Genomic DNA, 23,409 nt, shown 5'->3' with positions numbered 1-23,409 from the left:
GGCGGGATAAGGCCCGCCCTTTTGGGGAAGCCTGCACCTGTCCCTTTCCCCGACAAATCGGGGCCTCAGCGGCCACAGTGGCAACTCCAGAGGCTCCAATCCACCACTTCTCCAGGCCTTGGGGAAGCGGCAAAACGCCGCTTCCCTGCAGCCTGGAAAGGAGTGTCCTTGGGGCTTCATGCTCCAAGGACACCCTGACAGTTGCGGGGAAAGAGAGAAAAGGGCCGCTCGGCGATACGCATGGCAAAAGGAGCTCCTTTTGGCGCTGCTGAAAGGGCACCATAAGTGTCCTGCAGCAGCGCGGGCACATCACGCCTGCGCTGCACTGTTTGGCTGCGGCGCGGCCATGATGTTGTAATGGTGGTGCCCATGTAGACAGGGAGCCACCATTTTGACACCACGGTTACATGCTAGGGTTGCGGGGTGTCTGTAAAGGATGCCCTGAGGCAACCCTAGCATATATCCAGGCCAGCGCAAAGTGCCGGTCTGGATACCACCTAAGTTCTGAACTTGACCCTCATCAAGCTCTTATGAGATCAGTCTCAATTCTACATCAGCATTATTGTTATAATATTGTTTTACTTTGCAGGGCAGTTTTGTGTGAAATGATAATCCACGTCTATCACCTTTGGAGGTAAGCTGATGTATTTGAAGTGTCCTGAATGCTTAGAAGGAAGTATCATCACCATCATCATAAAAATGTCATCATCTGGGGAAGCATATGCCTACTTCAGTTATAAATTAAGTGTTGTTTTTTGGTGCTAAATTCAAGAAGGAGAAAACAAGTTTTAGAAACACTGGAAGGTATTTTGGTAAATAATAGAATACAGAGTTTATATCTCTCCATAAGAAAATGTAGTTTATTGCAATATCCTCAGCAATTATATTCATGATATGCTCATATTTTGGGAAAGGTAGTTAAAAAGTGGAAAACTTTTTTGGAGGGGGGGGGACAGGTGGATTTTAAGATCACCTGGACCAGATTGCAGGAATAGGGCTAATGACCATCCCATTTCCCTCCACGTCGGAGGCTGTGGAGCTGGGATGGGCTTTTTGCTGCCCTCCTACTGGTGAAAATCACGGCAGTTAAATCATGCCATGGCTCGTTGCCATGGCATGAGGTTCTAGAGGGTGTGGTTAAGGGCAGGCTATGCCTGTCATCCCCTAAGTGTCTCATTCCTAGATAAAGCATCGACCCACCCACCCGCTGCTGTTATAGTGTGAAGTTTCACTTGGTTGCCTAGGGGCCATGTAAGATTTTTTTTCCCTTTTCCATGGGGGTTTTCACCTACACCACACTGCTTCCAGTGGCATAAGGGAGATTGGCTGAGGTGGTGTCACAATAATACATGATTTGGTTTGAAATTTGTTGATTCTAATTGGATTTATTTATATTTTGCATAAATCTTTGGATTTGATCTTGGTAAGCACCTTGGACATCCTACTGGGTGTTAGGAAAATTTCTGGAAGCACCTCTACGGGCCTTGCGACCTGGGGGGGGGGGTGGATGAAAGGAATGGACCTTGGGTCTGGCTTGAAGGTATACCCCGACTTTAATCTTCACAGATTGGGAAGGGGGACTTCTTGCTGGGCTTCCTTATGCGGGCTGTCCAATGGCAACCCAACTTATGGACTGTCATTGAGGGCCCAGGTATTATTGTCCTCGATAAGCTGTAAGACACTGGTATGCAGCTTTCCCTGTCTCCCACATTTGTTTTGGTTATGATACTAGTTGCAGTTCCGTTAAGAACTTAATAAATAGGTCAATAAATGACCCTGTTTTTAACCCATACATCTTGTGTCTGGTCTCTTTATTCCAGGGGTAGGGTAGCAAAATAAACATCCCATTGGGATTTTTCTTAGAGACCCATAGTGAGGTTTTTCATTTTTTTGAAGTGTCTTATATTTGTACATTTTTGAAGCTGAGTATTCATATGCATTCATACAGCTAAGAAGCTTTATAAAGAACCTTTTAACATGCATCAGTATGCAGATCAGCTCACAAAAAAAGAGGTTAAAAAAAGGATCCAGACAATTTTCTTTCCTGTGGCATGTGTGTGTGTGTGCATGATGCCAAGACAGCTGCAGATTAGTACAACAATATCAGCAAACAGGTGCAAAAAATTTGAAATTTTGTAATTATTTTAGCAACGCGGAAAAGATTAAGTTCTATATATTACTGTTGGTTAGAGATGACAGGAGGAAGGGATGAATGAGAGCAAATGCAGTTATACAGATCTGGATTTGTTTCCATGGGGGATAAGGATTAAAAGTCTAAGCTAATGACTTTGTAGAAATGGTGTGTTTTGAGCAAATTGAAAGATGAGGGAGAGACGGCCCCTTTGGCGTAGAAGTCCAGTCATAACAGGCAGAAAGAAAGAGTGGGTAGAGTTGCAAGAACAAGGATTTGGGAATGATAGTGCTGAAGGTAAGGCAGAAGATTGTGATTGGAAGAACAATTGATTTATTAAACATATTATTTATAGCCTCTGAGACTTGTTACAAAAAGCAGCATTATATGCAGTAATGATTGTTAATTGTGCCATGCTTTGCCCCCTTGTGAATTTAAAAGCCAGTGGTAGTATCAATCATTTCCCATTTCAGGATGCTACTCGGCTGCCTTTGCGCAAAAGAAGAGCAAATGATTTCATAGACTAGAAAGCTCCTCGCTAGACATAAGCTCCTTACAGCCTAAGCGTGAAGGTTGGGCCACTTGTCAGCTTTGTGGGAGCTTTACAGCTGTTATGAAAGAGCTATAAATTAAGGGAGATGTAAGATAAACCCTCATGTCGCATACAGTGTACAGGGAAGGAGCTGGCAGCTTAGAATGAGGAACTGTAGCAGTTTTCTCTCCTGGAACATTTCCAATCAATATGTCTGTCATCAGAAAATGCTACTGCCAGTATCAATATTTCAAAGATTTCAGTTGACGGAATATGCTACCTACACATACAGGTTTTTTTTTTTAAAAAATGTTTAGTAAGATCTAAAGCTATTTCTTACTCAATCCTCATGGTGAAATTTGATTCACTTGGACACAGTAATATCTACTATGGTTGTCTGTGTAATTCACCCAAAGGTATATTCAATCAGAGGTGAAACATAATACTAGCCCAGATGGACATTGGGATGAATCAACAAAATACTATTAAATTATAGATGATAAATGACATGTGTTTTTATTGAAACTCTTTTAGTTTCCCTTGAAATCCCTTGGATGCTTCTACAGAGGAAAAATCTTATCATATTCTTAAAAAAAAATTGGCTTAGGAAAAAAAATACTACAGTAACATGTTTGTTATTCTGTGCCTTCAAGTCATTTCCAACTCTACGGTGAATATGGCACACCTCTAAGGCAAATATATCACAGAGTTTTCTGGGGCTGTGTGTGTGTCATCCAGTGGGTTTCCATGGCCAAGTTGAGAATTGAACCTCAAGCTTGAATCATAATCTAATGTTCAAACAACTACACTGCATTGGCTTTATAGTAACAATAGAATGTACGTGTGCGAAAACCACCAACAAAGCAGCAGAAGAAGTCTGGTTCACTTGACCGTGTCAATGACAGACTAATAACATGATCCTATGCATGCTTACTGGCAAGTAGGGTTAATTCTGTTCACAGTGCAGCAGGTTTACATACGGTTGCTATCTAAACTAGCCTTTCATGAAAATATAAAACATTTTGAAAGCTGACAAAACTTTGAGCAGCCTTCCCTCCCCATTCATATCTTTTGTAAGCAAGTCCAGTGCCATCAGTCTTCAGAAAACCCTCGGGTTTGACAGGGCTCACTGTGGATAGCTACTCTTGGAAAACAAGAAAAGGCCTCTTACTGGCTCCTGGTGGTGTTCAAGGATGCATCTACACTGTAGAAATAATGTGGTTTGACACCACTGAGTCCTGTAACTCCATCCTTTTGAATCCTAGGATTTATAGTTTGGTGAGGCTTTCTGACAAAGAGCCTCACCAAACTACAAATATCAGGTTTATGTAGGATAAAATTCTGACAGTTAAAGTAGTGTCACCTTTCCTAGATGAACAAGAAGTGTACACGTGTGAACTGGCATTACAGGCTTCACCCTTCAAACACACTTTGATATAAGAGTACTATTGTGAAACACTTCACATGGCTGAATCTATTCTTGGAAGAAGGTATCTCTACATTTGGGAAAAGATCATTGTGTGTGTCTGTGTGTGTGTGAGAGAGAGAGAGAGAGAAAGTAAGAAAAAATGGATGTTGTATGTATATCTGTATTGTGGGATGGGGCAAGTATGAATTGATGGTACGCAAATGGTAATAGAGAGCTAGTGTGGCATAGTGGATCAAGCATTGGATTCTGACTCTGGAAACCAAGGTTCAGTTCCCCTGCTTGAGCATGGAAACCCACTGTAACCCCGCTTCGATCCACTGGGAGAGGCAGGGAAACAAAATTATTATTATTATTATTATTATTATTATTATTATTATGATCTTTAGTTCCCCTGCTTGAGCATGGAAACCCACTGCATGACTAGGGCACAGATTCTCAGCCCTAGAAAATCCCATGATAGGTTCACTTTAGGGTCATCATAAATCAGAAATGGTTTGAAGGCACATGACAACAACAATACTAATATTATGAGATCAAGTGTGATGTAGTGGTTTGAGTACCGGACTTGAACACTGGGAGACCAGGGTTCCAGTCCCCATGGGAACCCATTCATAGCCCCTGAAGGGACAAAGACAATAGCTTCTGAACAAATTTTGCCAATCAGCTCCCTGATAGAGTCACTTTAAGATCACCATAAGTCAGAGATGACATGAAGGCACACAACAAAATGGTAATAGGTGCAGTTGCACACTCCTGATGTCACATCAGAGGTTCAGCTTACGAAATTGTGTTTCAGGTGGTATGTAAGAGAAAGCCTGAGAATCCAGAGAAACGGGAACAAAACTAAGAGGCTGAGGTGAGTACACATAATAAACTGTTTAGCATAATTGCAAATATCAGTGACTCTGGGAATGAGGGCAAGTGAGTACTCAATATCCTCTTCAATAAATGAGGAACACTGACTTTTATTGTAGAACTTTCAGTGCCTGGATTAGTTACAGGGAAGACATTTTCAGCCTTTAGATTAATTGTCAATTGAAATTTTGTCTAGTTGGGTATTTGGAAATTTAACATCATAATGATTTGAGTTACATTAGGGGAGCAATTTTATTGCATTATCTAATGTGGGCTCACATCTCTATCAGCTGACGTATCATGTTGTGTCAGTTCATTCCAAAACAAGACTTGTAAGAAAAGCATGTAGGATACAGAGAATTACTGTAGCTGTAGTACAGCTAAGAACGTTTGTGTAAGATACAGTTTGTCACTGGATTAATTTTATAAGTGTTTGCATCAGGGTGACAGATGAAGTTGAAGAGCTGGAAAGAATAGATATATAAATGATATCTTTTTCATTGCCAGGATGAATGAAACAGTAGAGCTAGCTTAATTTAATGTGGAATTTTAAATTCAACCAATGAGGGACCAAGCCAGGGGCTGAATTGGAGAGAGAGTGCTTTGGAGTATTACTTGAAAAAAAATGATACATGGAGAAGAAAGAATAAAGAGGGAGGGAAGAGCAGAGGTGAGAAGGCTAGATAATCTTTGCATGATACTTTTGCTGCAAGGTATGCTTTGTAGTGTGGCTCCATCACAGAAGCCCTGAGGTATGTAGGAAAAGTCAAAGTTTAGTCAGTGGCAGTTGGTAGCAGTTCCATGTAAATAGGACAGTGAATCCATGCCAGGTTTCTGTTCAGACTTTAAAGGAGTTATGCTTGATAATGAACTGCTAGTTTTAACAAAGGAAATAGTAGTAGTACCCCCCAAGGAAATACAACTAAGGGCTGTACAGATGGGTGGCAGATGCCACCCCTTTCTGCCCCAGATCGGTGCTGCAGCAGCTGCATGCAGCAGCACTGATCTGCTCCCTCTAGGAAGCAAAAAGAAGCTTCTCCAAGCAGCTTCCATGAAGGGGTGTCATAAGCACCATGGCATGTTGTCATGATCCCCCTTCCACGCAGTGCTGTTTGGGTGCTGTGCATGACATGCGTCATCATGCAAATGCCATGTGGATGGGCATGCACCAAGATGGTACCTGGGCCGTGCAGTGAGGGCTTGGAGCATGCGGACGCTCAGCCCTCACCTCACATACAGGCTGTCACTAAGTGCCAATCTGTACAGCCCCTAAGAAACGGAATAAACCTAGATGGGATAACCACTTCCTATGAAATAAACTAAAACTGAGGATTATATGAACTGTGGAAAACATACAGAACTGGTTATACTCCCAGGATTTCTGGTTATACTGCAAGGCAACATGTTTCCAAAATGGCAAAGAATGGTGGAAGGAAGAGACAGAAGCTAGACTGAGGGCAAAGTATAAACATCCTCCCATTACAAGTCATTATTTGTATAGCAGCTATAGTGGCATATAGTTTCAGTTTCTCTGAATTATCTTTTGTTCCCACTAGGCATTTTGTGTCTTAATCTGTTAAATTAGCTGAAACAAACATTCTCTAATGCAAAAAATCAGTAGGTCTACTGGGATATCTTTCAGTACAGCAACAGAAATTGAAAATGCATTTAGCTTGGGGTCATTGCTGGTGATGATATCACATAAGGTCTACATTGTTGGTGTACTTCTGCTTGCTTTCTTTAACAGTGGACTTGAGATACTGAAATGAGCCACTGAATGTTCAATAGTTAAAATTGTTGGGGTTTTGTTGTTGTAAGGTGCCAGGATGTCTTACTGCATCAAGAGAGAACACTCTAATGATAAAAAGATATATAATGTAGGCATTTTTAATGATTATTGCCTGATGAGATGGAAACAGTGTCCTTCCCAGAATATTTGTATTTTTTTCTTGCAATGGAGACAAGGCAAATCAATGGGAGACCATACCTGGTACCTTACCTTCTGATGTTCCTATATCCCCCCTTCCTGTATGATCGAGGGATTGTCTCAAATCTAATCAATGTTTTGTCACTCTGAAGACAAAGCCATCAGCCATTCTGGGTCCCTTTTTGTCAGTACCCTGTAATCAACCTGTGTCCCACAAAAAATTGCACCAAACATCTCTCAAGGGTATGATTTAGGATATAAGTATCTGTCCCAACCCACTTTCTTTACAGGCCAGGTCTCTGTTCACTGACCAAGGCTCCATTCTACTCTCTTTGTGTAACCCTCAGACACTGACTGAGTCACACTTCATTTTCTGTGGATCTCTCTTGAGGACTGGTAATTATTGCCCTCTAATTCCCAACCCCTTTCTAACTTTCCACACCTTTCTTTCTGATAGCTTTGTATAGTTCTTAAGACTGCATTCTTTTTTGTATTTTTACATTCAGCCTTGCACATTTCTAAATAAAACCAATTCACTGAAATTGGAAGTGCTCTCTGCAGTTAGTACTGGTATGCATAGGTGAAAAGATCCCCAATGTTACTTTCTTTTGATCTCCTTTTGAGTTATAGGGCACATTCGCAGTTACATTTAAACTGGTGTGTGATTCACCTTCACCCTGTGTTGGTAAATTGATTCCAAAAGGTCCATTGTTCCCACTGTGAAAGTGGATCTTTTCATTATCCCCTTGTAATCACTTTTTTTTGGCATGATTGTCATCCCCACTAGTTTGGACAGCTTCAAAATATATGCCAATCATTTGTGCATCATCAGTGACATAAGCGGCAACCCGGGCAGCCCAGCTTGGGATATATATATATATATATATATATATATATATAATTGATAGAAGATTTGATTCTTTGATTTTGTAACTACTTGCAATCAGTGAGGCAAGTAGTTGAAAAAACCCAATGAATTGACTATTTTATCAATTTTTTTCCTAAAAATAATTGCTAGATGATTCAAGTTTTGCAACCACTTCTCTCACTGACTGCAATTCGTTGCAAAATCAATTAAGTAAGTAAGTAAGTAAGTAAGTAAAAGTTTATTTATATACCACCTTTATAAGACCAAGGCGGTTTCCAACATACATACAACAATACAGCAATATAAAAACATCAAAACATAGCATTAAAAACCTTTTACAATAAAACAATAAGCACCACAATTCGTGCCAGCTTGACATGCTGACGAAGGGGGCGAGGAGAGAATACTTTAGGGCTCAGGGAGTCAGGGGTAAGCTTGCTCGAACAAGAATGTTTTTAACCCCTTCCTAAACTGGGTAAGGGAGGCGGCTGAGCGGAGCTCAAAGGGCAGCGTGTTCCAGAGGCTGGGGGCCAAGATGGAGAAGGCCCTCTTAGTGGTGGCAACTAATCTGGCCTCTGGAACCCTTAACAATTGCTGCCCAGTTGATCTGAGTGTGCGGGGCGGATTGTACGGGGAGAGGCGGTCCTCTAAGTACCCTGGGCCCAAGCCATTTAGGGCTTTATAGGTAACAACCAACACCTTGTATTGCACCCGGAAGCGAATAGGCAGCCAATGGAGGTCTTTTAAGACTGGTGTTATATGGCTGGTTCTAGGTGTATTAGTAACCAGCCTTGCTGCCATGTTCTGTATTAATTGTAGCTTCCGGGTATGGTACAAGGGTTGCCCCATGTAGAGCGCATTGCAGAAGTCCAAGCGAGAGGTTACCAGAGCATGTACCACCGTTTCTAGGTCAGCCCGGCCCAGGTAGGGACGCAGTTGGGGTATCAGCCGAAGCTGATAACAGGTGCTCCTGACCGTCGCACTCACCTGAGATGTAAGGTGAAGCGACGAGTCAAGGAGCACCCCCAAACTGCGTATCGAGTCCTTCACAGGAAGCGTGATCCCGTTTAGGACAGGTGGAACCACTGCCATTCCCGGACCGGGGGAACCCATCAAGAGTACTTCCGTTTTCTCTGGATTCAAGCTGAGTCTGTTTTCCCTCATCCAGCCCATTACCGACTCCAGACAGGCCACGAGAGGAAAGATGCCATCCCCAGTCACTGCATCAGTCAGAGACATAGAGAAGACTATTTGGGTGTCATCAGTGTACTGATAACCCCGCGCCTCATGTCTCCGGATGATCTCTCCCAGCGGTTTCATGTAAATGTTGAAAAGCATGGGAGACAGAATGGCTCCTTGAGGGATCCCAGATGTAAGGGCCCTCCTGTCGGAGCACACATCCCCCAGCTGCACCATCTGGAACCTCCCAGAGAGGTAGGATCGGAACCACTGAAGCGCAGTGCCCCCGATTCCCAACTCTGCCAGGCGCTCCAGAAAGATACCATGGTCAATGGTATCGAAAGCCACTGAGATGTCTAAGAGCACTAACAGGGACACGTTCCCCCTGTCCATGCCCAGACGGAGATCATCGACCAAGGCGACCATAGCAGTCTCAACCCCGTAACCCGCCCAAAAGCCGGTTTGAAATGGGTCTAGATAATCCGTTTCATCCAAGATCGATTGAAGCTGGATTGCAACCGCCCTCTCGATCACCGTCCCTAAAAATGGCAATAGCGAAACTGGCTGATAATTGTTATGCATCAGGGGGTCAAGGGATGGCTTTTTGAGCAGAGGTTTTACTGTGACCAATTTTATGCTCAATGGAAATTGCCCATCCCTCAGAGATGTATTAATAATCCGGTGTAACATTTGAGTTACTACCGGTCCCCCCTGAGCCGCTAGCCATGAGGGACAGGGATCGAGGGAGCAGGTTGTCTTCCTAACACTTCTAAGGATCTTGTCCACATCCTTGGTACTCACCGACTCAAAATGATCCAGTATAACCGAGACCACGGAGGCTCTGGACACCTCTATTCTGGTTTCTGCTCTAACGCTGGCATCGAGACCTTCCCTTATCCGAGAGGTTTTATCCGCAAAGAAGTTGTTAAATTGGTCACAGCAGGCCTTAGTTGGTTCAAGGATCGGGTTCGGGGCAGGAGGGAGCTGAGTTAGTTCCCTCACCACCCTGAACAACTCTGCTGGACGCGACTCCGCGGACACGATACGTGCGCCAAAGAACAATTCTTTTGCCGCATCTATCGCCTCTCCATAGTCGTCAAAAAGACAGTCTAGGAGAGCCTTGTCGGATAAGCGCTGGTGTTTTCGCCAGACATGCTCTAGCCGTCGCAGCACCCGCTTCCTTGCCCGGAGATCTTCCGTGTACCAAGGCTTCTTTTTGGAAGCAGCCCTGAGAGGATGCTTGGGAGCGATACTGTGTATAGCCCTGGAGAGATCAGTGTCCCAGATGTTGGTCAGGGCATCAACAGAATCGCCGTCATTTCCAACCATATACCCCTCTAGGGCTTCCTGGAACCTTCTGGGTTCCATCAGCCTTTGAGGGTGGACCATTCGAATAGGTCCGCTACCCCCGGGAGGGATCTGGGTAGATGCCTTGATTTTTGCCTCTACCAGAAAATGATCCGTCCATGACAGGGGGGAAATATTAGATATTTCCGCCCACGATATTTCCATGTCCGAACAAAAGACCATATCAAGTGTATTACCCGCAGAATGCGTAGGCCCCAGGACCAGTTGTAACAGGCCCATGGATGTCATGGTATCCATGAATTCCCGAGCCACACCGGGTGGAATATAGTTGGTCGCGAGGGAGATGTTGAAGTCTCCCAGGACCAATTAACTGAATATTCTATCAATTTTACTTTTTTAAAATAATAGAAGATTCAATTCATTGGTTTTGCAACTACTTGCCTCACTGATTACAAGTAGTCACACAATCAATGAATCAAATCTTCTATCAATTTTATTTTTTTAAAAAAAAATGCACCCATAGGTCATACCACAATTACAAAGGCAGCACTGTGTGGGGTGGAATGGTAGATCTACCAAAAACTGAGAAGGGATGGTAAACACCCCTCTGCCATTTGTCCCTCCCTTCCAGAATGATGTGATTCAGATCCGTTGTTCCCACTTGTTGAGCACGCTTTGGAATTGATTCTTTAAAAAGAACCAGTAGGAAACTAGTGTTGGGAAAAACTGGATTTGTTTTGTGTTTGCCTCTCTTTATCACGACAGAAATCGATCGAAGTAGGATGGGACCTGCTTTCAAATGGAAATAATGGTCATATAACCCAATCAGCAATTTGCTTTAAATCATAGTGGGAACACACCCATAGTTTCCCAAATTTTCAAGGACACCCAACATCCCCCTCCTCATTTCTTAAGATAATAGAAAGTGCCTAACAGGTTGTAAGAAGCATAGGTTGCCCTACCATTTTCCTTCACACAACCCCATAGGAATGCTTAATTGTCTTTATGAGTGTTAAGGATGTCTTGATGGATGCAAACCAAATATGGCATAAGAACAGTTGAAGTACAAGAACTGCATTTTTAAAAATAAAAAGTAAAAACACAAGTAGATGTGAGGGAAATACAGCTAAAAGCTCCCTCTGAGTCTTCAGATGTTTATTTCATTTGATTGAATAGCTGATAAACCTACACAATGCGGGAAACCAGAATAAATTACTAATTCACAGATTTTTCACTGAAGTAACAACACAACACATTTTTGCAGTAAGTGTAGTTTTCACACTGGAACCATTGTCTAAGGATATAAACATTCCCAATAATTTAATGGGGGATTTAAACAAGTTTCCTATGGTATGCAAACAATGTGCCGCCACTACATCGCACAGATTCTCATCTGACTCTGCTGCTTGTTTTAAGGTAATTAGACATCACAGTAATTTTAGTGAAACATTATCTATTAAACTGATCTTATGGAGGGCAAATTCTCAGCTATTCAGAAACAAAAGAATATAAAATAAGCTCAGGGAAATCATGATATCTCCCTTTCTGCAGGGCTGGCATAAATGGAAAGAATTAAAATCTATGTCTTGACAATTTACATAAATTCATAAGTCCTTTGGGAGAAAAGAAATGGGTAGAACAGGAAGATTGTGGAAACAACAATGCCTGTGTGGATTCAAGAATACTCATGTCATTATTTCCCTAAGCCTTTTGCTCCAAAGAGATCTCAGCACAAAGGATTAGCATTCAAGGATTACTTACGAAGCAATCTTATTGTGACATCAAAAGGCACAGATAATATTGAAGATGTCCTGTGAAATATTGTACTGTGGATTATAGGCACCAAAGTTCTTATGTATGCTTGCATATTAACAATCCGTATACAAACCTTGTATGCTTGGTCACACTTTTCATCATTCACTTGCTGGCTTTCCTAAAATCTGCTATAGAAGAAAGAAATTCCAGCCCCTCAGCACTATCTTTTCTCCCAACTTTTAAATGTCTTTTAAAAGACAAAACCAGTTGTGAGAGGTTGAGAGTATAAGCAGGCAACTGGTAGCAGGAAGAATTGTTTGGCCATCAAACTCAGATTCATCACTTTTCTCCCACAAACCTGCACCCCCCCCCCCCCCGATGGAAAGGGTATGCTGGGGAAAATGAGTGTAAGAATATATATTTGAGCAGAAGAATAGGTGAAAGTAATAAGTCAGACTCTCTCCTATTGTTCCTTCACTCATACCTGCAAGATCCAAAGTTACTTTTGCTTAAAAGAAATATTCATAGAATATGATTTCACGTTGCCTCTAATTTAGCCCTGCTTTGTTGATTGTTGTCTCATTCTTAGACTATTTTGCTTCTCCGTAGAACTATGAACTTGCTCTGTTAGAAATAACTCTTCACTGTTTCTTCTGCAGCTATACCTTGACAAGCCAGTCTCTCTGGCTCTTGCTGAGAACTATTTCTTTTTTATTCTGCTGCAAATACATCAGATACATACCCTTGGCCCTTGTAGTTAATTGTTGTTGTTATCATTGTTCTACAGACTTTATGTGTTTTACTGTAAAAACACAATATAAAAAGTTACTTAAGAAAAAAAATTAAATCAAGAGCCTCACTTCACCAAGCCTTATGGATTCTGTAACTTTTTTCAACTTGTTTGTCTGACTTTCCTTGAGAGTGTGTGTATGTGTGTGGAAGCCAAAATGATTAAACTGAGTCTGTTGTACTTTGGCCATATCATGAGAAGGCATAACTCATTAGAAAAGATAATAATGTTGGGAAAAGTAGAAGGCAAGTAGAAAGAGAGGAAGACTTTGTAACAGACTCAATTAGGGAGGTTGCAGGCCTGAATCTACAAGACCTAAGCAGAGCAGTGGAGGGTAGAAGGCTTGGAGAGGTCTCATTCACAAGGTTGCAATGAGTTGAGTTGAAGTCGACTCAAGGGTAGTTAACAAGAAATATAATTTGAAGGGAGTACAGGATTATTCTTCATGCCCATCATTTGTTTTGCCTGTGTCAAGTGGTTAACCAACAAGATTGGGTTTATCATTAGGCAAAGTGATGTGGTTATTTCAGATTACCAATGCTGGGAGGCAGCAACAATATTCTGACAAGGCATCTGTGGGCTAAGCTGATTGCCCTGTATCTTATAAACTAGCCTTATAAACTTGGGAGCCTTTGTGGTGCAGTGATTAAATGCCAGCACTGCAGCTTAATGTTGTGAATTCGATCCCAGGGCTCCAAGACTCAGTCTTCCATCCTTTCATAGGTTGGTAAAATGAATACCCAGCTTGTTGGGGGCAACTGGATAACAGACTGAGTGCCGAGTTCACTATTAGAGAGTGATGAGTTCACTATTAAGTGATATAGAAATGTAAATGCTATTGCTCCTGCCTTCAGGTGTAGATGTTGTCACATCAACCATGTTGAAGAAAGACTGAACTGTCAGTTCAGTTGGCTTTCATCCTCCTCCTCCTCCTCCTCTTCCTCCTCCTCCTTTTTCATGGAGTAGGAGGGCCACACCACAGGAAATGAAATATCTGAACAGACCTGAGACCTGTTCCTTTGCTGAAATGTGGGGTTGGAGGGCCATTGTGGGCCTGAGTGAAATTGGAGGAAGGACCACTATGTTAATCTTTGTGTCCATTGCCAGTGTTTCCTGTGGCTTCATTCCCGCACCCAGCTGTCACAGAGTATCTGGCTGTTGTTTGCCTGTTTACTATGAGACTGATTGCCTCAGTTTTTGTATTTGGTGTGTGGCTCATGGATGCCATATGTGACATTTTATACTAGTTCCCAAACTTAGTGTCATTTGATCTGCATAGTGGCTTGCCCAGGTTTTTAAGGGCTCTTGACTCTTGAAAGAACTTCGACACTCCTCTGAGTGTGGTCAAAAATACTTAGCAGGTAATCATGTTTGGATCAAAAGGTCATAACACTATTTTTGTCTGGGAATTAAGACCTCTGCAAGGAGAGTCTTAAAGGCATCATCATTGAAATCATAATAGCATTTACCACATGGAATGGATCCCATGCAGAAACTTGAATTAAAGTGACCACCCCCACCCCCCGCAAAAGTGGGTTGTTTTTCACACAATGTTCAGGGTTAACCCGAACAGATATTACAAATTGCTCACAAAAGCAGGTAGTTTTTCAGATGACATTGGCGTCAATGAGAAATAATGCAACATTAATTAGAACGCAAAGTTGACAAAACCCGTTCCTTTTTACTTTCAGGAAGTTCTTGAAAGTAAAAAGGAATGTGTTTTGTCAACTTTGCATTCTAATTAAATGTTGCATCTCATTGACACCAACCTGTAAAAGCAGATTTTAAAATCCCATTTCTGCACAGGATTTAACCAATTTGCCTCCTTGTGATAAAGTCCATAGACACCTTTACTCTGTATGTATTGTACCTTGCTAGCTAGGATGGCCAGATTTTTTTTGCAGCCTATAAAAGCCTCACGATTTTTATCTGGCACTTCACTTGTCTTTCCATAACTTATGTAAAAAACTTCTAGTGTTTGTCCTGGCCACATGACCTGAACTAATTTGCTCATCCATGGATACATGTCAAGAGTGGCAAGGTCTTGCACAGCCAGAGCAGATTTTAAGGCTGCTGCATCAATGTATGAAACACAGTTGTATGATCCGTGTCAAATCCTGTCTGTTAGCAGTCAGGTGTGTGCCACTGCATTAAGCCACACAATCCCAGTGTCTTTGTTTAGGAGTCCTAACTGGTCTGCAATGGCTTTTCCTCAATTGCAATCCATGCCATTGTTTCCATCATGTCCTGTCTTTCTACCCTATCACTGGTTAGTGACCTTGCCATAGTCTTGTTCTTAACTGGGTTAAGACTGAGTGAAGTGGTACAGCTCATACTGGCATCTTAATGCTGCATCAAACTGTTTTTAGATTGATAATTGTATCAGGCGCTGTTCTGAGTATTACAATGTATTTGGAAGAGTCGACCAAACCTGTGGCTACAGGAGACTTATCACTAATAAATCACAATTAAATATTAGAGTACTAACATATTATAATACTAAAATCAGCATCAGCACATTAAAATATGGCACAAATTGTTGTCCTAAATGTTGTGACCATATTGATTGGAATGGTAAGTGTTTCAACTAGTGTGTTTACTCTTTCTATAAGAAGCCAGAGTTCCAGGTGAGAAATAACAGAGGGAAGATAGCTCAGGTGCCTTGACTTCTAAATATGCATAGTGTTTCATTGCAGTGATAATAAATACAGATACCTGTTAACTGCAAGCCATTCCATGAGTGGTTTTTGTTGTTATGTGTAGACATAGGAATGCTTTAACTCATGAGACAGGCACACTGTCAGACTAGAACCATATCACTTGTGAGAACATCCACTTGATTTTAAATTGAAGGAAAGGATCTGGTTCTCATCCAAAATTAACCTTACACATAACACAAAAGGAAATAATAGCTACTAAGGGAGAAAGTAAAAGCTAGTCATTAGGGGACCAAAAAACAATAGTATGTAAAGGGAATAGTGAATATGAAATGAATACACTGTAAAGGGTCATAAGCTAATACAGTAGTGGGGAAAGTCAATGAAAAAAATCAGTCAGTTCAGTAAAATACATTTAATCAATGGCCAGATGAATATGGCTGGAATCAACATGCTTACCACATTTTCAAAATGACTTTTAAACCCATTCTTTCTAATACCTTAAGAGGATTGGTAGCAATAATAATTATACTGTATAGTGTTTTAAATGATGATGCATCTGAAGTTCAGAACTAGGGAATTGGAGCTACAGGCTAAATCCAATTGTTATAGAGTTCTTCCACTAAATCAATGAAACTTATATAAATTCTAAGTTCCCACTGGATTAATGGGACTACTCTAGTTGGGACTAGCAATTAGATTTATCCCTATGAAATTTATTTGAATAAAATCAAATTGCCTATAAGATTAGTCTTCTCAAAGTGTCTTGCACAGTAAATTATGATACAGCGATGAGTATCAACACTGATTAAAACAAAACAGTCTATACAACTATAGTTTTATGGCAACAAAGAGGAACCATCAAAACTCACACTAAAATGAATCTCAAGGAACCCCCCCCCCCCCAAAAAAAAGTAAACAACACAAAAGTATCTCCAAGGCTTTCCTAAAGGCCTGCAGTGATGTGACTCATTCTGATGTAAAAGTGACCAAGGGCTTTAAGGTGATTTTTGAAAATGTCCTGTTTATTGTGATGTTTTCGGGAAGACTAGGGCATCTTAAATGTAATAATGTGGTTTGACCACCGAATTGGGATCACAGTGGAATGGGTGAGTGGAGGTTGTCACGGACAGGGTGGTGAGTGGTCACCTAGATCCCCTGATCATTGATGCCAGAGAAGGCTCACTCCCTTGTTTGTATCAGCATCCAGAAAACTCTCCTTGGATGTGTTGTTTGTATGAAAAAGTTCACATACACAGCATCACACACATTTGTAGGCTGGCATTTTACCTCAATTTTACCTCCACTAGCTCCACTTGATAGAAGCACAGGTGGGCAGTAAGAATTATGGGAAAACAAAGGCAATTTGACTAAGCAACTATGTAAATTATTATTATTATTATTATTATTATTATTATTATTATTAACCTTTATTTATGAAGTGCTGTAAATTTACACAGCGCTGTACATGCAATCTTTTTAGTTAGACGGTTCCCTGCCCTCGGGCTTACAATCTAAAAAGACATGACACAGAAGGAGAAGGGAGTGGTGGCGGGAAAGGGTAAGAGGTCCAGCAGTTCCTCTCTACCTCCGAGGCCTGGACCAAGGCAGATGGACTGGACGGAGGGCTTGGCTTCAAAATGGAAGGTTAATCTTCATCCAGGGAAAATATATACTCTCAAGTAGGATAATACAAATACAATACATAGCAATAATAATAATAATAAATCCTGCAGCTGCTTCAGTCATGTGGCTGAACATAAATACATGCGCATAGTAGAATGACCCCCTTGCAATGCAATGAAGGCCTGTGTGGCTTTACAAACTAATTTCAATGGGGATTGAAGCAGGTGTGTGTGGCAGTAAAGAGATCAGACTAGAGTAGGGATACTACACAGTTGAGTTGGGATACAGTTCCTGTGTAGATTCAGCCTCAGTCCCAGTTAGAGTAAAGCCATCCAATCAATTGTGTGGTAAGTCAACACATAGGTAGGGTTGCCATAGCTGAGGACCTCCAAACCGGGACAAATGTAGGACTTTTTTTTTAATTTCCTGGCCAGGAAATTTTAAAAAAAGGTCCTACATTTTTAAACCTTGTCCTCCTTCTCCTTCCCGGCTTGGGAGGAAGCCTCGGCCTGTTCCCAGGCCAGGAAGGAGTGTGGGGGCCGCCTGTCATCGCGGCAATCGCCGCGATGGCAAGCGGCCTCCTCCTCCTCCCCAGCCTTGCGGAGGCCTTGGAGGACCCCGCGGCCGGAGCTCTGACCGCGGAGCCTTCCAAGGCCTCTCTGGGGCTTGGGAGACGCTGTCTGCCAGGCCCCAGGGAGGCCTCAGAAGTGGATCCGTGGCCGCGGAGCCTTCCAAGGCCCCTGTGGGGCTTGCGAGACGCTGTCTCCCAGGCCCCAGGGAGGCCTCAGAAGCGGCTCCGCAATCGCAGAGCCGCCTCCAGGGCCTGGCTGGGGGGGGGGAATCCCAGGGGCAGGGCCAAACCAGGGCGGGACCGTGCGGACCCTCCCCAAACCGTGAAAGTCCCACCCCCAGGCAGGATATGGCAAGCCTACACATAGGTAAATACAAATGATTCACTGGTTCTACTCTAGCTGGGACTAACAGTCGGATTTAGGCTTCTATTTTGTAAAGATATATTTTAAAACTAGCTCAACTGTGAAAAGCAGACATATGACAAAACAAAAACAAGAACATTCTATTTATTGGGAAAATAAATGTTTTTATTCACATTTTAGTAATAATGCTGTTCCTCAATTGGACTTAAAAATATTTGTTTGATATTGTAATGGATATAAATATAATGCAAATGGAGAATGACCTGTAAACTCAAATAATGTTTATCAGATTTGTGATGTTGAGACCTTTTACATAAATGTGATGGTGATTATGCATGTACAGAGATCCCATAGGATTTGCATTTAACCACCCTGGAGAGGGTAAATTGCCTGAACATAGTGCCTCTATCACAAAAATGAATGGAGGAATCTTCATGTAAAGAGTTAATGTGTGTACATGTAAGTTTTATTTTCAGTCTCTGTTTTATGAGTGAGAACTTTCATTCTTAGGTAGAATCCAACAGAGACATTCTTCTGGATAACTAAAGATCTCTCCTCTGGTGCTTACTTACAAGTAGGAATCCAAGTAAAATCCTTTTCAATAATGAATGCTAATGTTCACTGTTTAATATTGAACACATTTATACAAACAGCGTCAAATTATTTTGCTTTTGTAAATTTGCATAGAATGTTAACAGCTCACTGGGAAATGATATTGTGGAGATAAGAAATTAAACTGATGGCAGTGGTTTAAAGGGAATGGAAAAATCTCTTTCCAGTTGTTGGCCTCCAGATGTGCAGAGACTGCTATTGTCCAAAGGTGACCAACATTACACACTGCTGGAGGCATATAAATAAATGAAGTGCGGTTAAGCCAAGCTGATTTGAATGGATGAGCAAAGAAGGCAAATTACAAAGTAACCTAGAATCCTTCCCTAGTGTTCAGCATTTGAGAGAACATGGGTATAAGAAACATCTGTTTTGTTTCAATACACAACAAAAAAGAGGATGAATTAAAAAGAATTCAGTTCATTATCTCTCTCCTTTTAAAGACATTAATATATTACTAGAAGTTTAATTCCACATTTTCCTTTTCCTTTTCTAAATGGTTGCCATTAATCATGGAATCATAGAAACATAGAGTTGAAAGAGACCATAAGGGCCATCCAGTCCAACCCCCTGCAGTACAGGAATGCATCATCAAAGCACTTCTGAAAGAAGAACTCCAGCTTTTGTTTAGAAACCTCTGAATAAAGCAGACTCCATCACACCCCAAGGCTGCATATTCAACAGTCAAACAGCTCTCACTGTCAGAAAGTTCTTCCTAATGTTCAGGTGGAATCTCTGTTCCTGAGGTTTGACTCCATTGCTCCATGTCTTAGTCTCTGGGGCAGCAAAAAACAAGCTTGCTCCTGCTTCCATTATGACATGCTTTCAACTGTTTAAACAGGGCTATCATGTCACCTCTTAACTTTCTCTTCCCCAGGCTAAACATACCCAGCTCCCTAAGTCCTCCCTCATAGGACAATGGTTTCAAGACCTTTCATCATTTTGGTTGCCCTCCTCTAGGCATGTTCCAGCTAGTCACATGTCAGCACAACTGCTGGGGTCCAACAACCACTGTCAGTAACTCAAACGAGCCCTAGTGGTTAAATCAGACCTTTGAGCAGAGCTAGCAATTTTCAAAGCAGAAGCGTGGTTCCAAAGGCAGTTGAGATAACAGCAGCTGGATGTCTTCCAGGAATTGAAGCAATGCAGGAACCTCCAGGGACACACAGCAAACCGATGCCAGACTTCTGCTGATAAACTACCAGAGAAGCCAAGTCTTCCGAAGTGCTCTTTATTCACATTGCTATAATAAAAATACAGATCTCCAAAACTCCAAACCATACCAAACCAACTCCTACTACAAACCCACAAGCTATCACTTGCAACCCCTGGGTTTATATAGACTCCAGATCATGTGGTCTCCCAAACCCAGTGAGTTCCTGTGTGCAACCATGTTATGTGTCCCCTGTGTAATCCAGAAACATTGTTTCATCATCCATGGCTACGTGCACCTAGACACCAAAGTGTCCTTGAGCCAATGAGCATCAGCTGTGCTAATCAACCTTGTCCTTCTGCTGAATGCTCATGGTCAAACACACACACATCAAGCATTTCCCTGTGTGCTGTGTTTAACCCTTGACACTCTAACATCACAGTCTTGAACTGTGGTGTCCAGAAGTGGACACCATTTTCCAGGTGAGGTGTGAACAAAGCAGAATAAATTGGCATGATTATTTCCCTCGATCTAAACACTTTACTCCTATTGATGCAGACTAAAATTGCATTGGGATTTCTAGCTGAGTTAGATGCAGTTAGTTGTTGACTCATGATCTAACTGATTTATCAGTACCGTGAAAAGTGTGTACTTAGAGCTGATGGATTCCTATTTTGTCCCATCGAGTGGAGGGTATAGAAAGCAAAGGCTAGGTGCACACCTTGTTTCCAGTTAATGTGGGATGGGAAATATGTAGGCCTCCAGACTTCAGCATTGGCTGTGGAGGCTATGGTTGATGAGATCTGTGATCCAACAAAATCTGGTGGGCTTCACATTCTGAGTCCCTCTCTTAATCTGGACCTTTGTACTAATTCTCCAAAACCACTTACACTGTTCATGCCAAGATACATGTTGCTATGAAATAGGCAATGTAATAAAATGTTGTTAAGAGATCTGTCTGTGAGTTCATTATGTTGTAAACAGCCATGTCCTTTATTCTGCTTCTCTGTGGGAAATTAAGGAGATAATCAGTTAGGAATTAACAACCTTCTGGATGCGGAAAGTGCTGAATTAACATCTGATTAAACAATTATGCTTGTGTCTGTAGATCTGGGCATACATCAAATGACAGATTGCAGGACTATGAATTCCTCTGTATGAAGCATTTGTTTAGCTACTATGGCATTAAGTAGAAGGCAACCATGGCAATCTGGTGCTTTTTCTTCTCCAATCCTGGAAGGTGGTCCAGGGTAAAAGGCCACTGCTTCCATTTGCTGTAAGTCATGTGGCCTGGATATGCAAGAATCCAGGTTTACATACTGATGGAGTAAAGCAAAAACCCTTCAATCATTAATCCAACAAGTCTGAATACAGACTGGGTCCTGGCTGTTTGAAGGACCATAATTCCCTGTATGAGCCCATTAGGGTTTTAGGGTCATCTGGAGAGATCATCCTCTCTTCCTCACCTCTGTCTCAGGTTCATTTGGAGGGAACAAGAGAGAGGGCCTTCTCAGCAGCTGCCCCCAGATTTTGGTACTCCTTCCCCAGAGAGGCCAGGATGGCCCTGTCCTTGCTGTCCCTCCAGCAGCAAATTAAAAGATTTTTGTGCTGTCAGCTCTTTACAGACAGTTGAGGTTGTGCTCTTAATGCTCTGTAGTCCTGGATTTGAAGGTTTTGAAGAGTCTGTATATAGTTCTATTTTTAATGTGTTAATACATTTTACTGTTCTTAATTATTTAAATATTTACTGTTTCTAAGTGCTTTTATTTTCTTAATTATATTTTATCATTTTAATGAGTGATGTGTTTTAATATGGTAGTAGTTTAATTCTATTTTAATGTTCACTTTTGTATGTTTTTGATTGTATTGTTCTTTTAATTTATAAGCTGCTTTGTGTCCCAGTTTTTTGGGGAAAGTGTGATATGAATATGATAATCATGATGATGATGATGATGATGATGATGATGATAAATAACAACAACAAGAAGAAGTTGGCATGGCCAATATGTGGGTGAAACCAACATTCAGAGTAGACAAGAGGGGGGGGGGAATCAATGTAGAATCAGAGAGAGGATTAGGAATAGACAATTGGTTTTACAATAATATGAACAAACTATTAACTAAATAAATGTATTGGGATCCCAGGAAAGGAACACCAAAGCAGCTTTTAGGAGAAGGATATCCTTAACCCTCCCTGGCAAAGGTTTTTAATCAATATTGTTTAGCTATCTGAGCAAAGACAACAGAAGGTTTGTTTTACAACATAATGCCAGTTACCTCAGGTCCTGGCTCATTCATTAGCTGCTCACTTTAATGCATCACTAGTCCAACATAAAGTGTGAACTACTCAATAGTGCCTAACTTTATGTGAACTGTGCTTTATGGCTGCAGAAACCAGAGAGGTATATTTGCATAATCCACAGAGTCCTCCATATTTTTTCTTGAGTGTTCTTCTCAAAGGCTCTTCTTGAAAAACTCCTATTTCAAACATCTTAGGTGCAAAGATGAGAAGGTTTAGCAAAGCCTCTTTTCAAATTGTTCTCCTGGGAAACTTCCATCACAGCTCACATGAACCACATCTGTTTTATCAAACCTAAAGTAGGTTTTGTTTTGATCAAAGAGATGGTTGTGGTTGTGCACTAATCCATACTCATAAACAAAGAACATGAATCCTCATCTACAAGAAACCTATTTCTTTCAATTTATTATGTTTATTTTAGTTTGGCATTTTATACCCTGCTTATCTACGATATCAAATTTTAAGTGATTTACACTTTACACATATTGATGGACAGCAAAACCTAAAATAAAATCATTTTTTTTAAAAAAAAAATGGGAAATACATTTTGCTATTACTTTTAGTATTACCACCTGTGGTTTTAGGATTCTGTGACATTTGTTTATTAAACATTTGTGTCTCTCAGTACTTGTTCACTGCCTTCTATAAATATGGTCTAAAGTCACTGTGAATAAATACAGGTTATGTGTATCTACATAAGTGAAACCCATAAAATATATCTGTGTATATAATACACATGAATTCAGAGTGATTGAAATCTCACCCATTCTGAATAAGCAAAATACAGGATCTTTCCCATTACTCCCCACTCTCTTCAAAGCAGGGCACATTTTCCTTTGGATTTTAAAAAAGAAGTATTTATTCATGCTTACAGTACATCTAAGCCAAACTACTTTTCTAAAATTAGAATGTATGCACCCTGAGTAGGATCCCAGAAATAATTCCAAAGAGACAGCGAGGTCTGTGTCCCATTTCCTTCCAGATAATCTGATGGGTTCACAGACAGATCTATGTTCACAGAACTATGTTCATTGAGGGACAAAGGAAAATGAAAGATGTTGCCTAAGGCCAGGGTGGCTGGATGACCATATGAATGGTGGAGGGAGTTTTGGAACATGGCTTGGAATGTGCAGGCTGGGAACTAGAAAGGAGATATGATAAACTGGCTAATAGCACCCTCATGAGTCTGGGGTGTTAACCAGTACTGTAATATGCATAGTGTGCCAGGAACCCATTGGATCTGTTCAACCCACTGTTTATGGTTTGGAGTTTTTTAATGTTATTGTATTGTTTTCATTTTAATAAAAATATTTTTTTAAAAGAAAAAAATATCGCTTTGCGTATGTGTCCGTGTGC

General features: G+C 41.3%; 1 long non-coding RNA gene across 1 annotated transcript in view; it reads left to right on the top strand.

Annotated features, from left to right (window-relative positions):
- Positions 1 to 23,409, top strand: part of LOC149316947 (uncharacterized) — a 521,472-nt gene that overhangs the window by 320,714 nt on the left and 177,349 nt on the right. The window contains exon 4 of the long non-coding RNA XR_016280663.1: positions 4,889 to 4,948. This is a non-coding gene — a long non-coding RNA (uncharacterized LOC149316947). The remainder of the gene's footprint in view (positions 1 to 4,888; positions 4,949 to 23,409) is intronic.

The sequence above is a fragment of the Sceloporus occidentalis genome, unplaced genomic scaffold, assembly GCF_023333645.1.
Source record: "Sceloporus occidentalis isolate IW3139 unplaced genomic scaffold, rSceOcc1.0.p SCAF_3, whole genome shotgun sequence".
Lineage (NCBI taxonomy): Eukaryota > Metazoa > Chordata > Lepidosauria > Squamata > Phrynosomatidae > Sceloporus > Sceloporus occidentalis.
The sequence above is the reverse complement of the archived record's forward strand: the minus strand, read 5'-3'. Positions and strand labels throughout refer to the sequence as shown.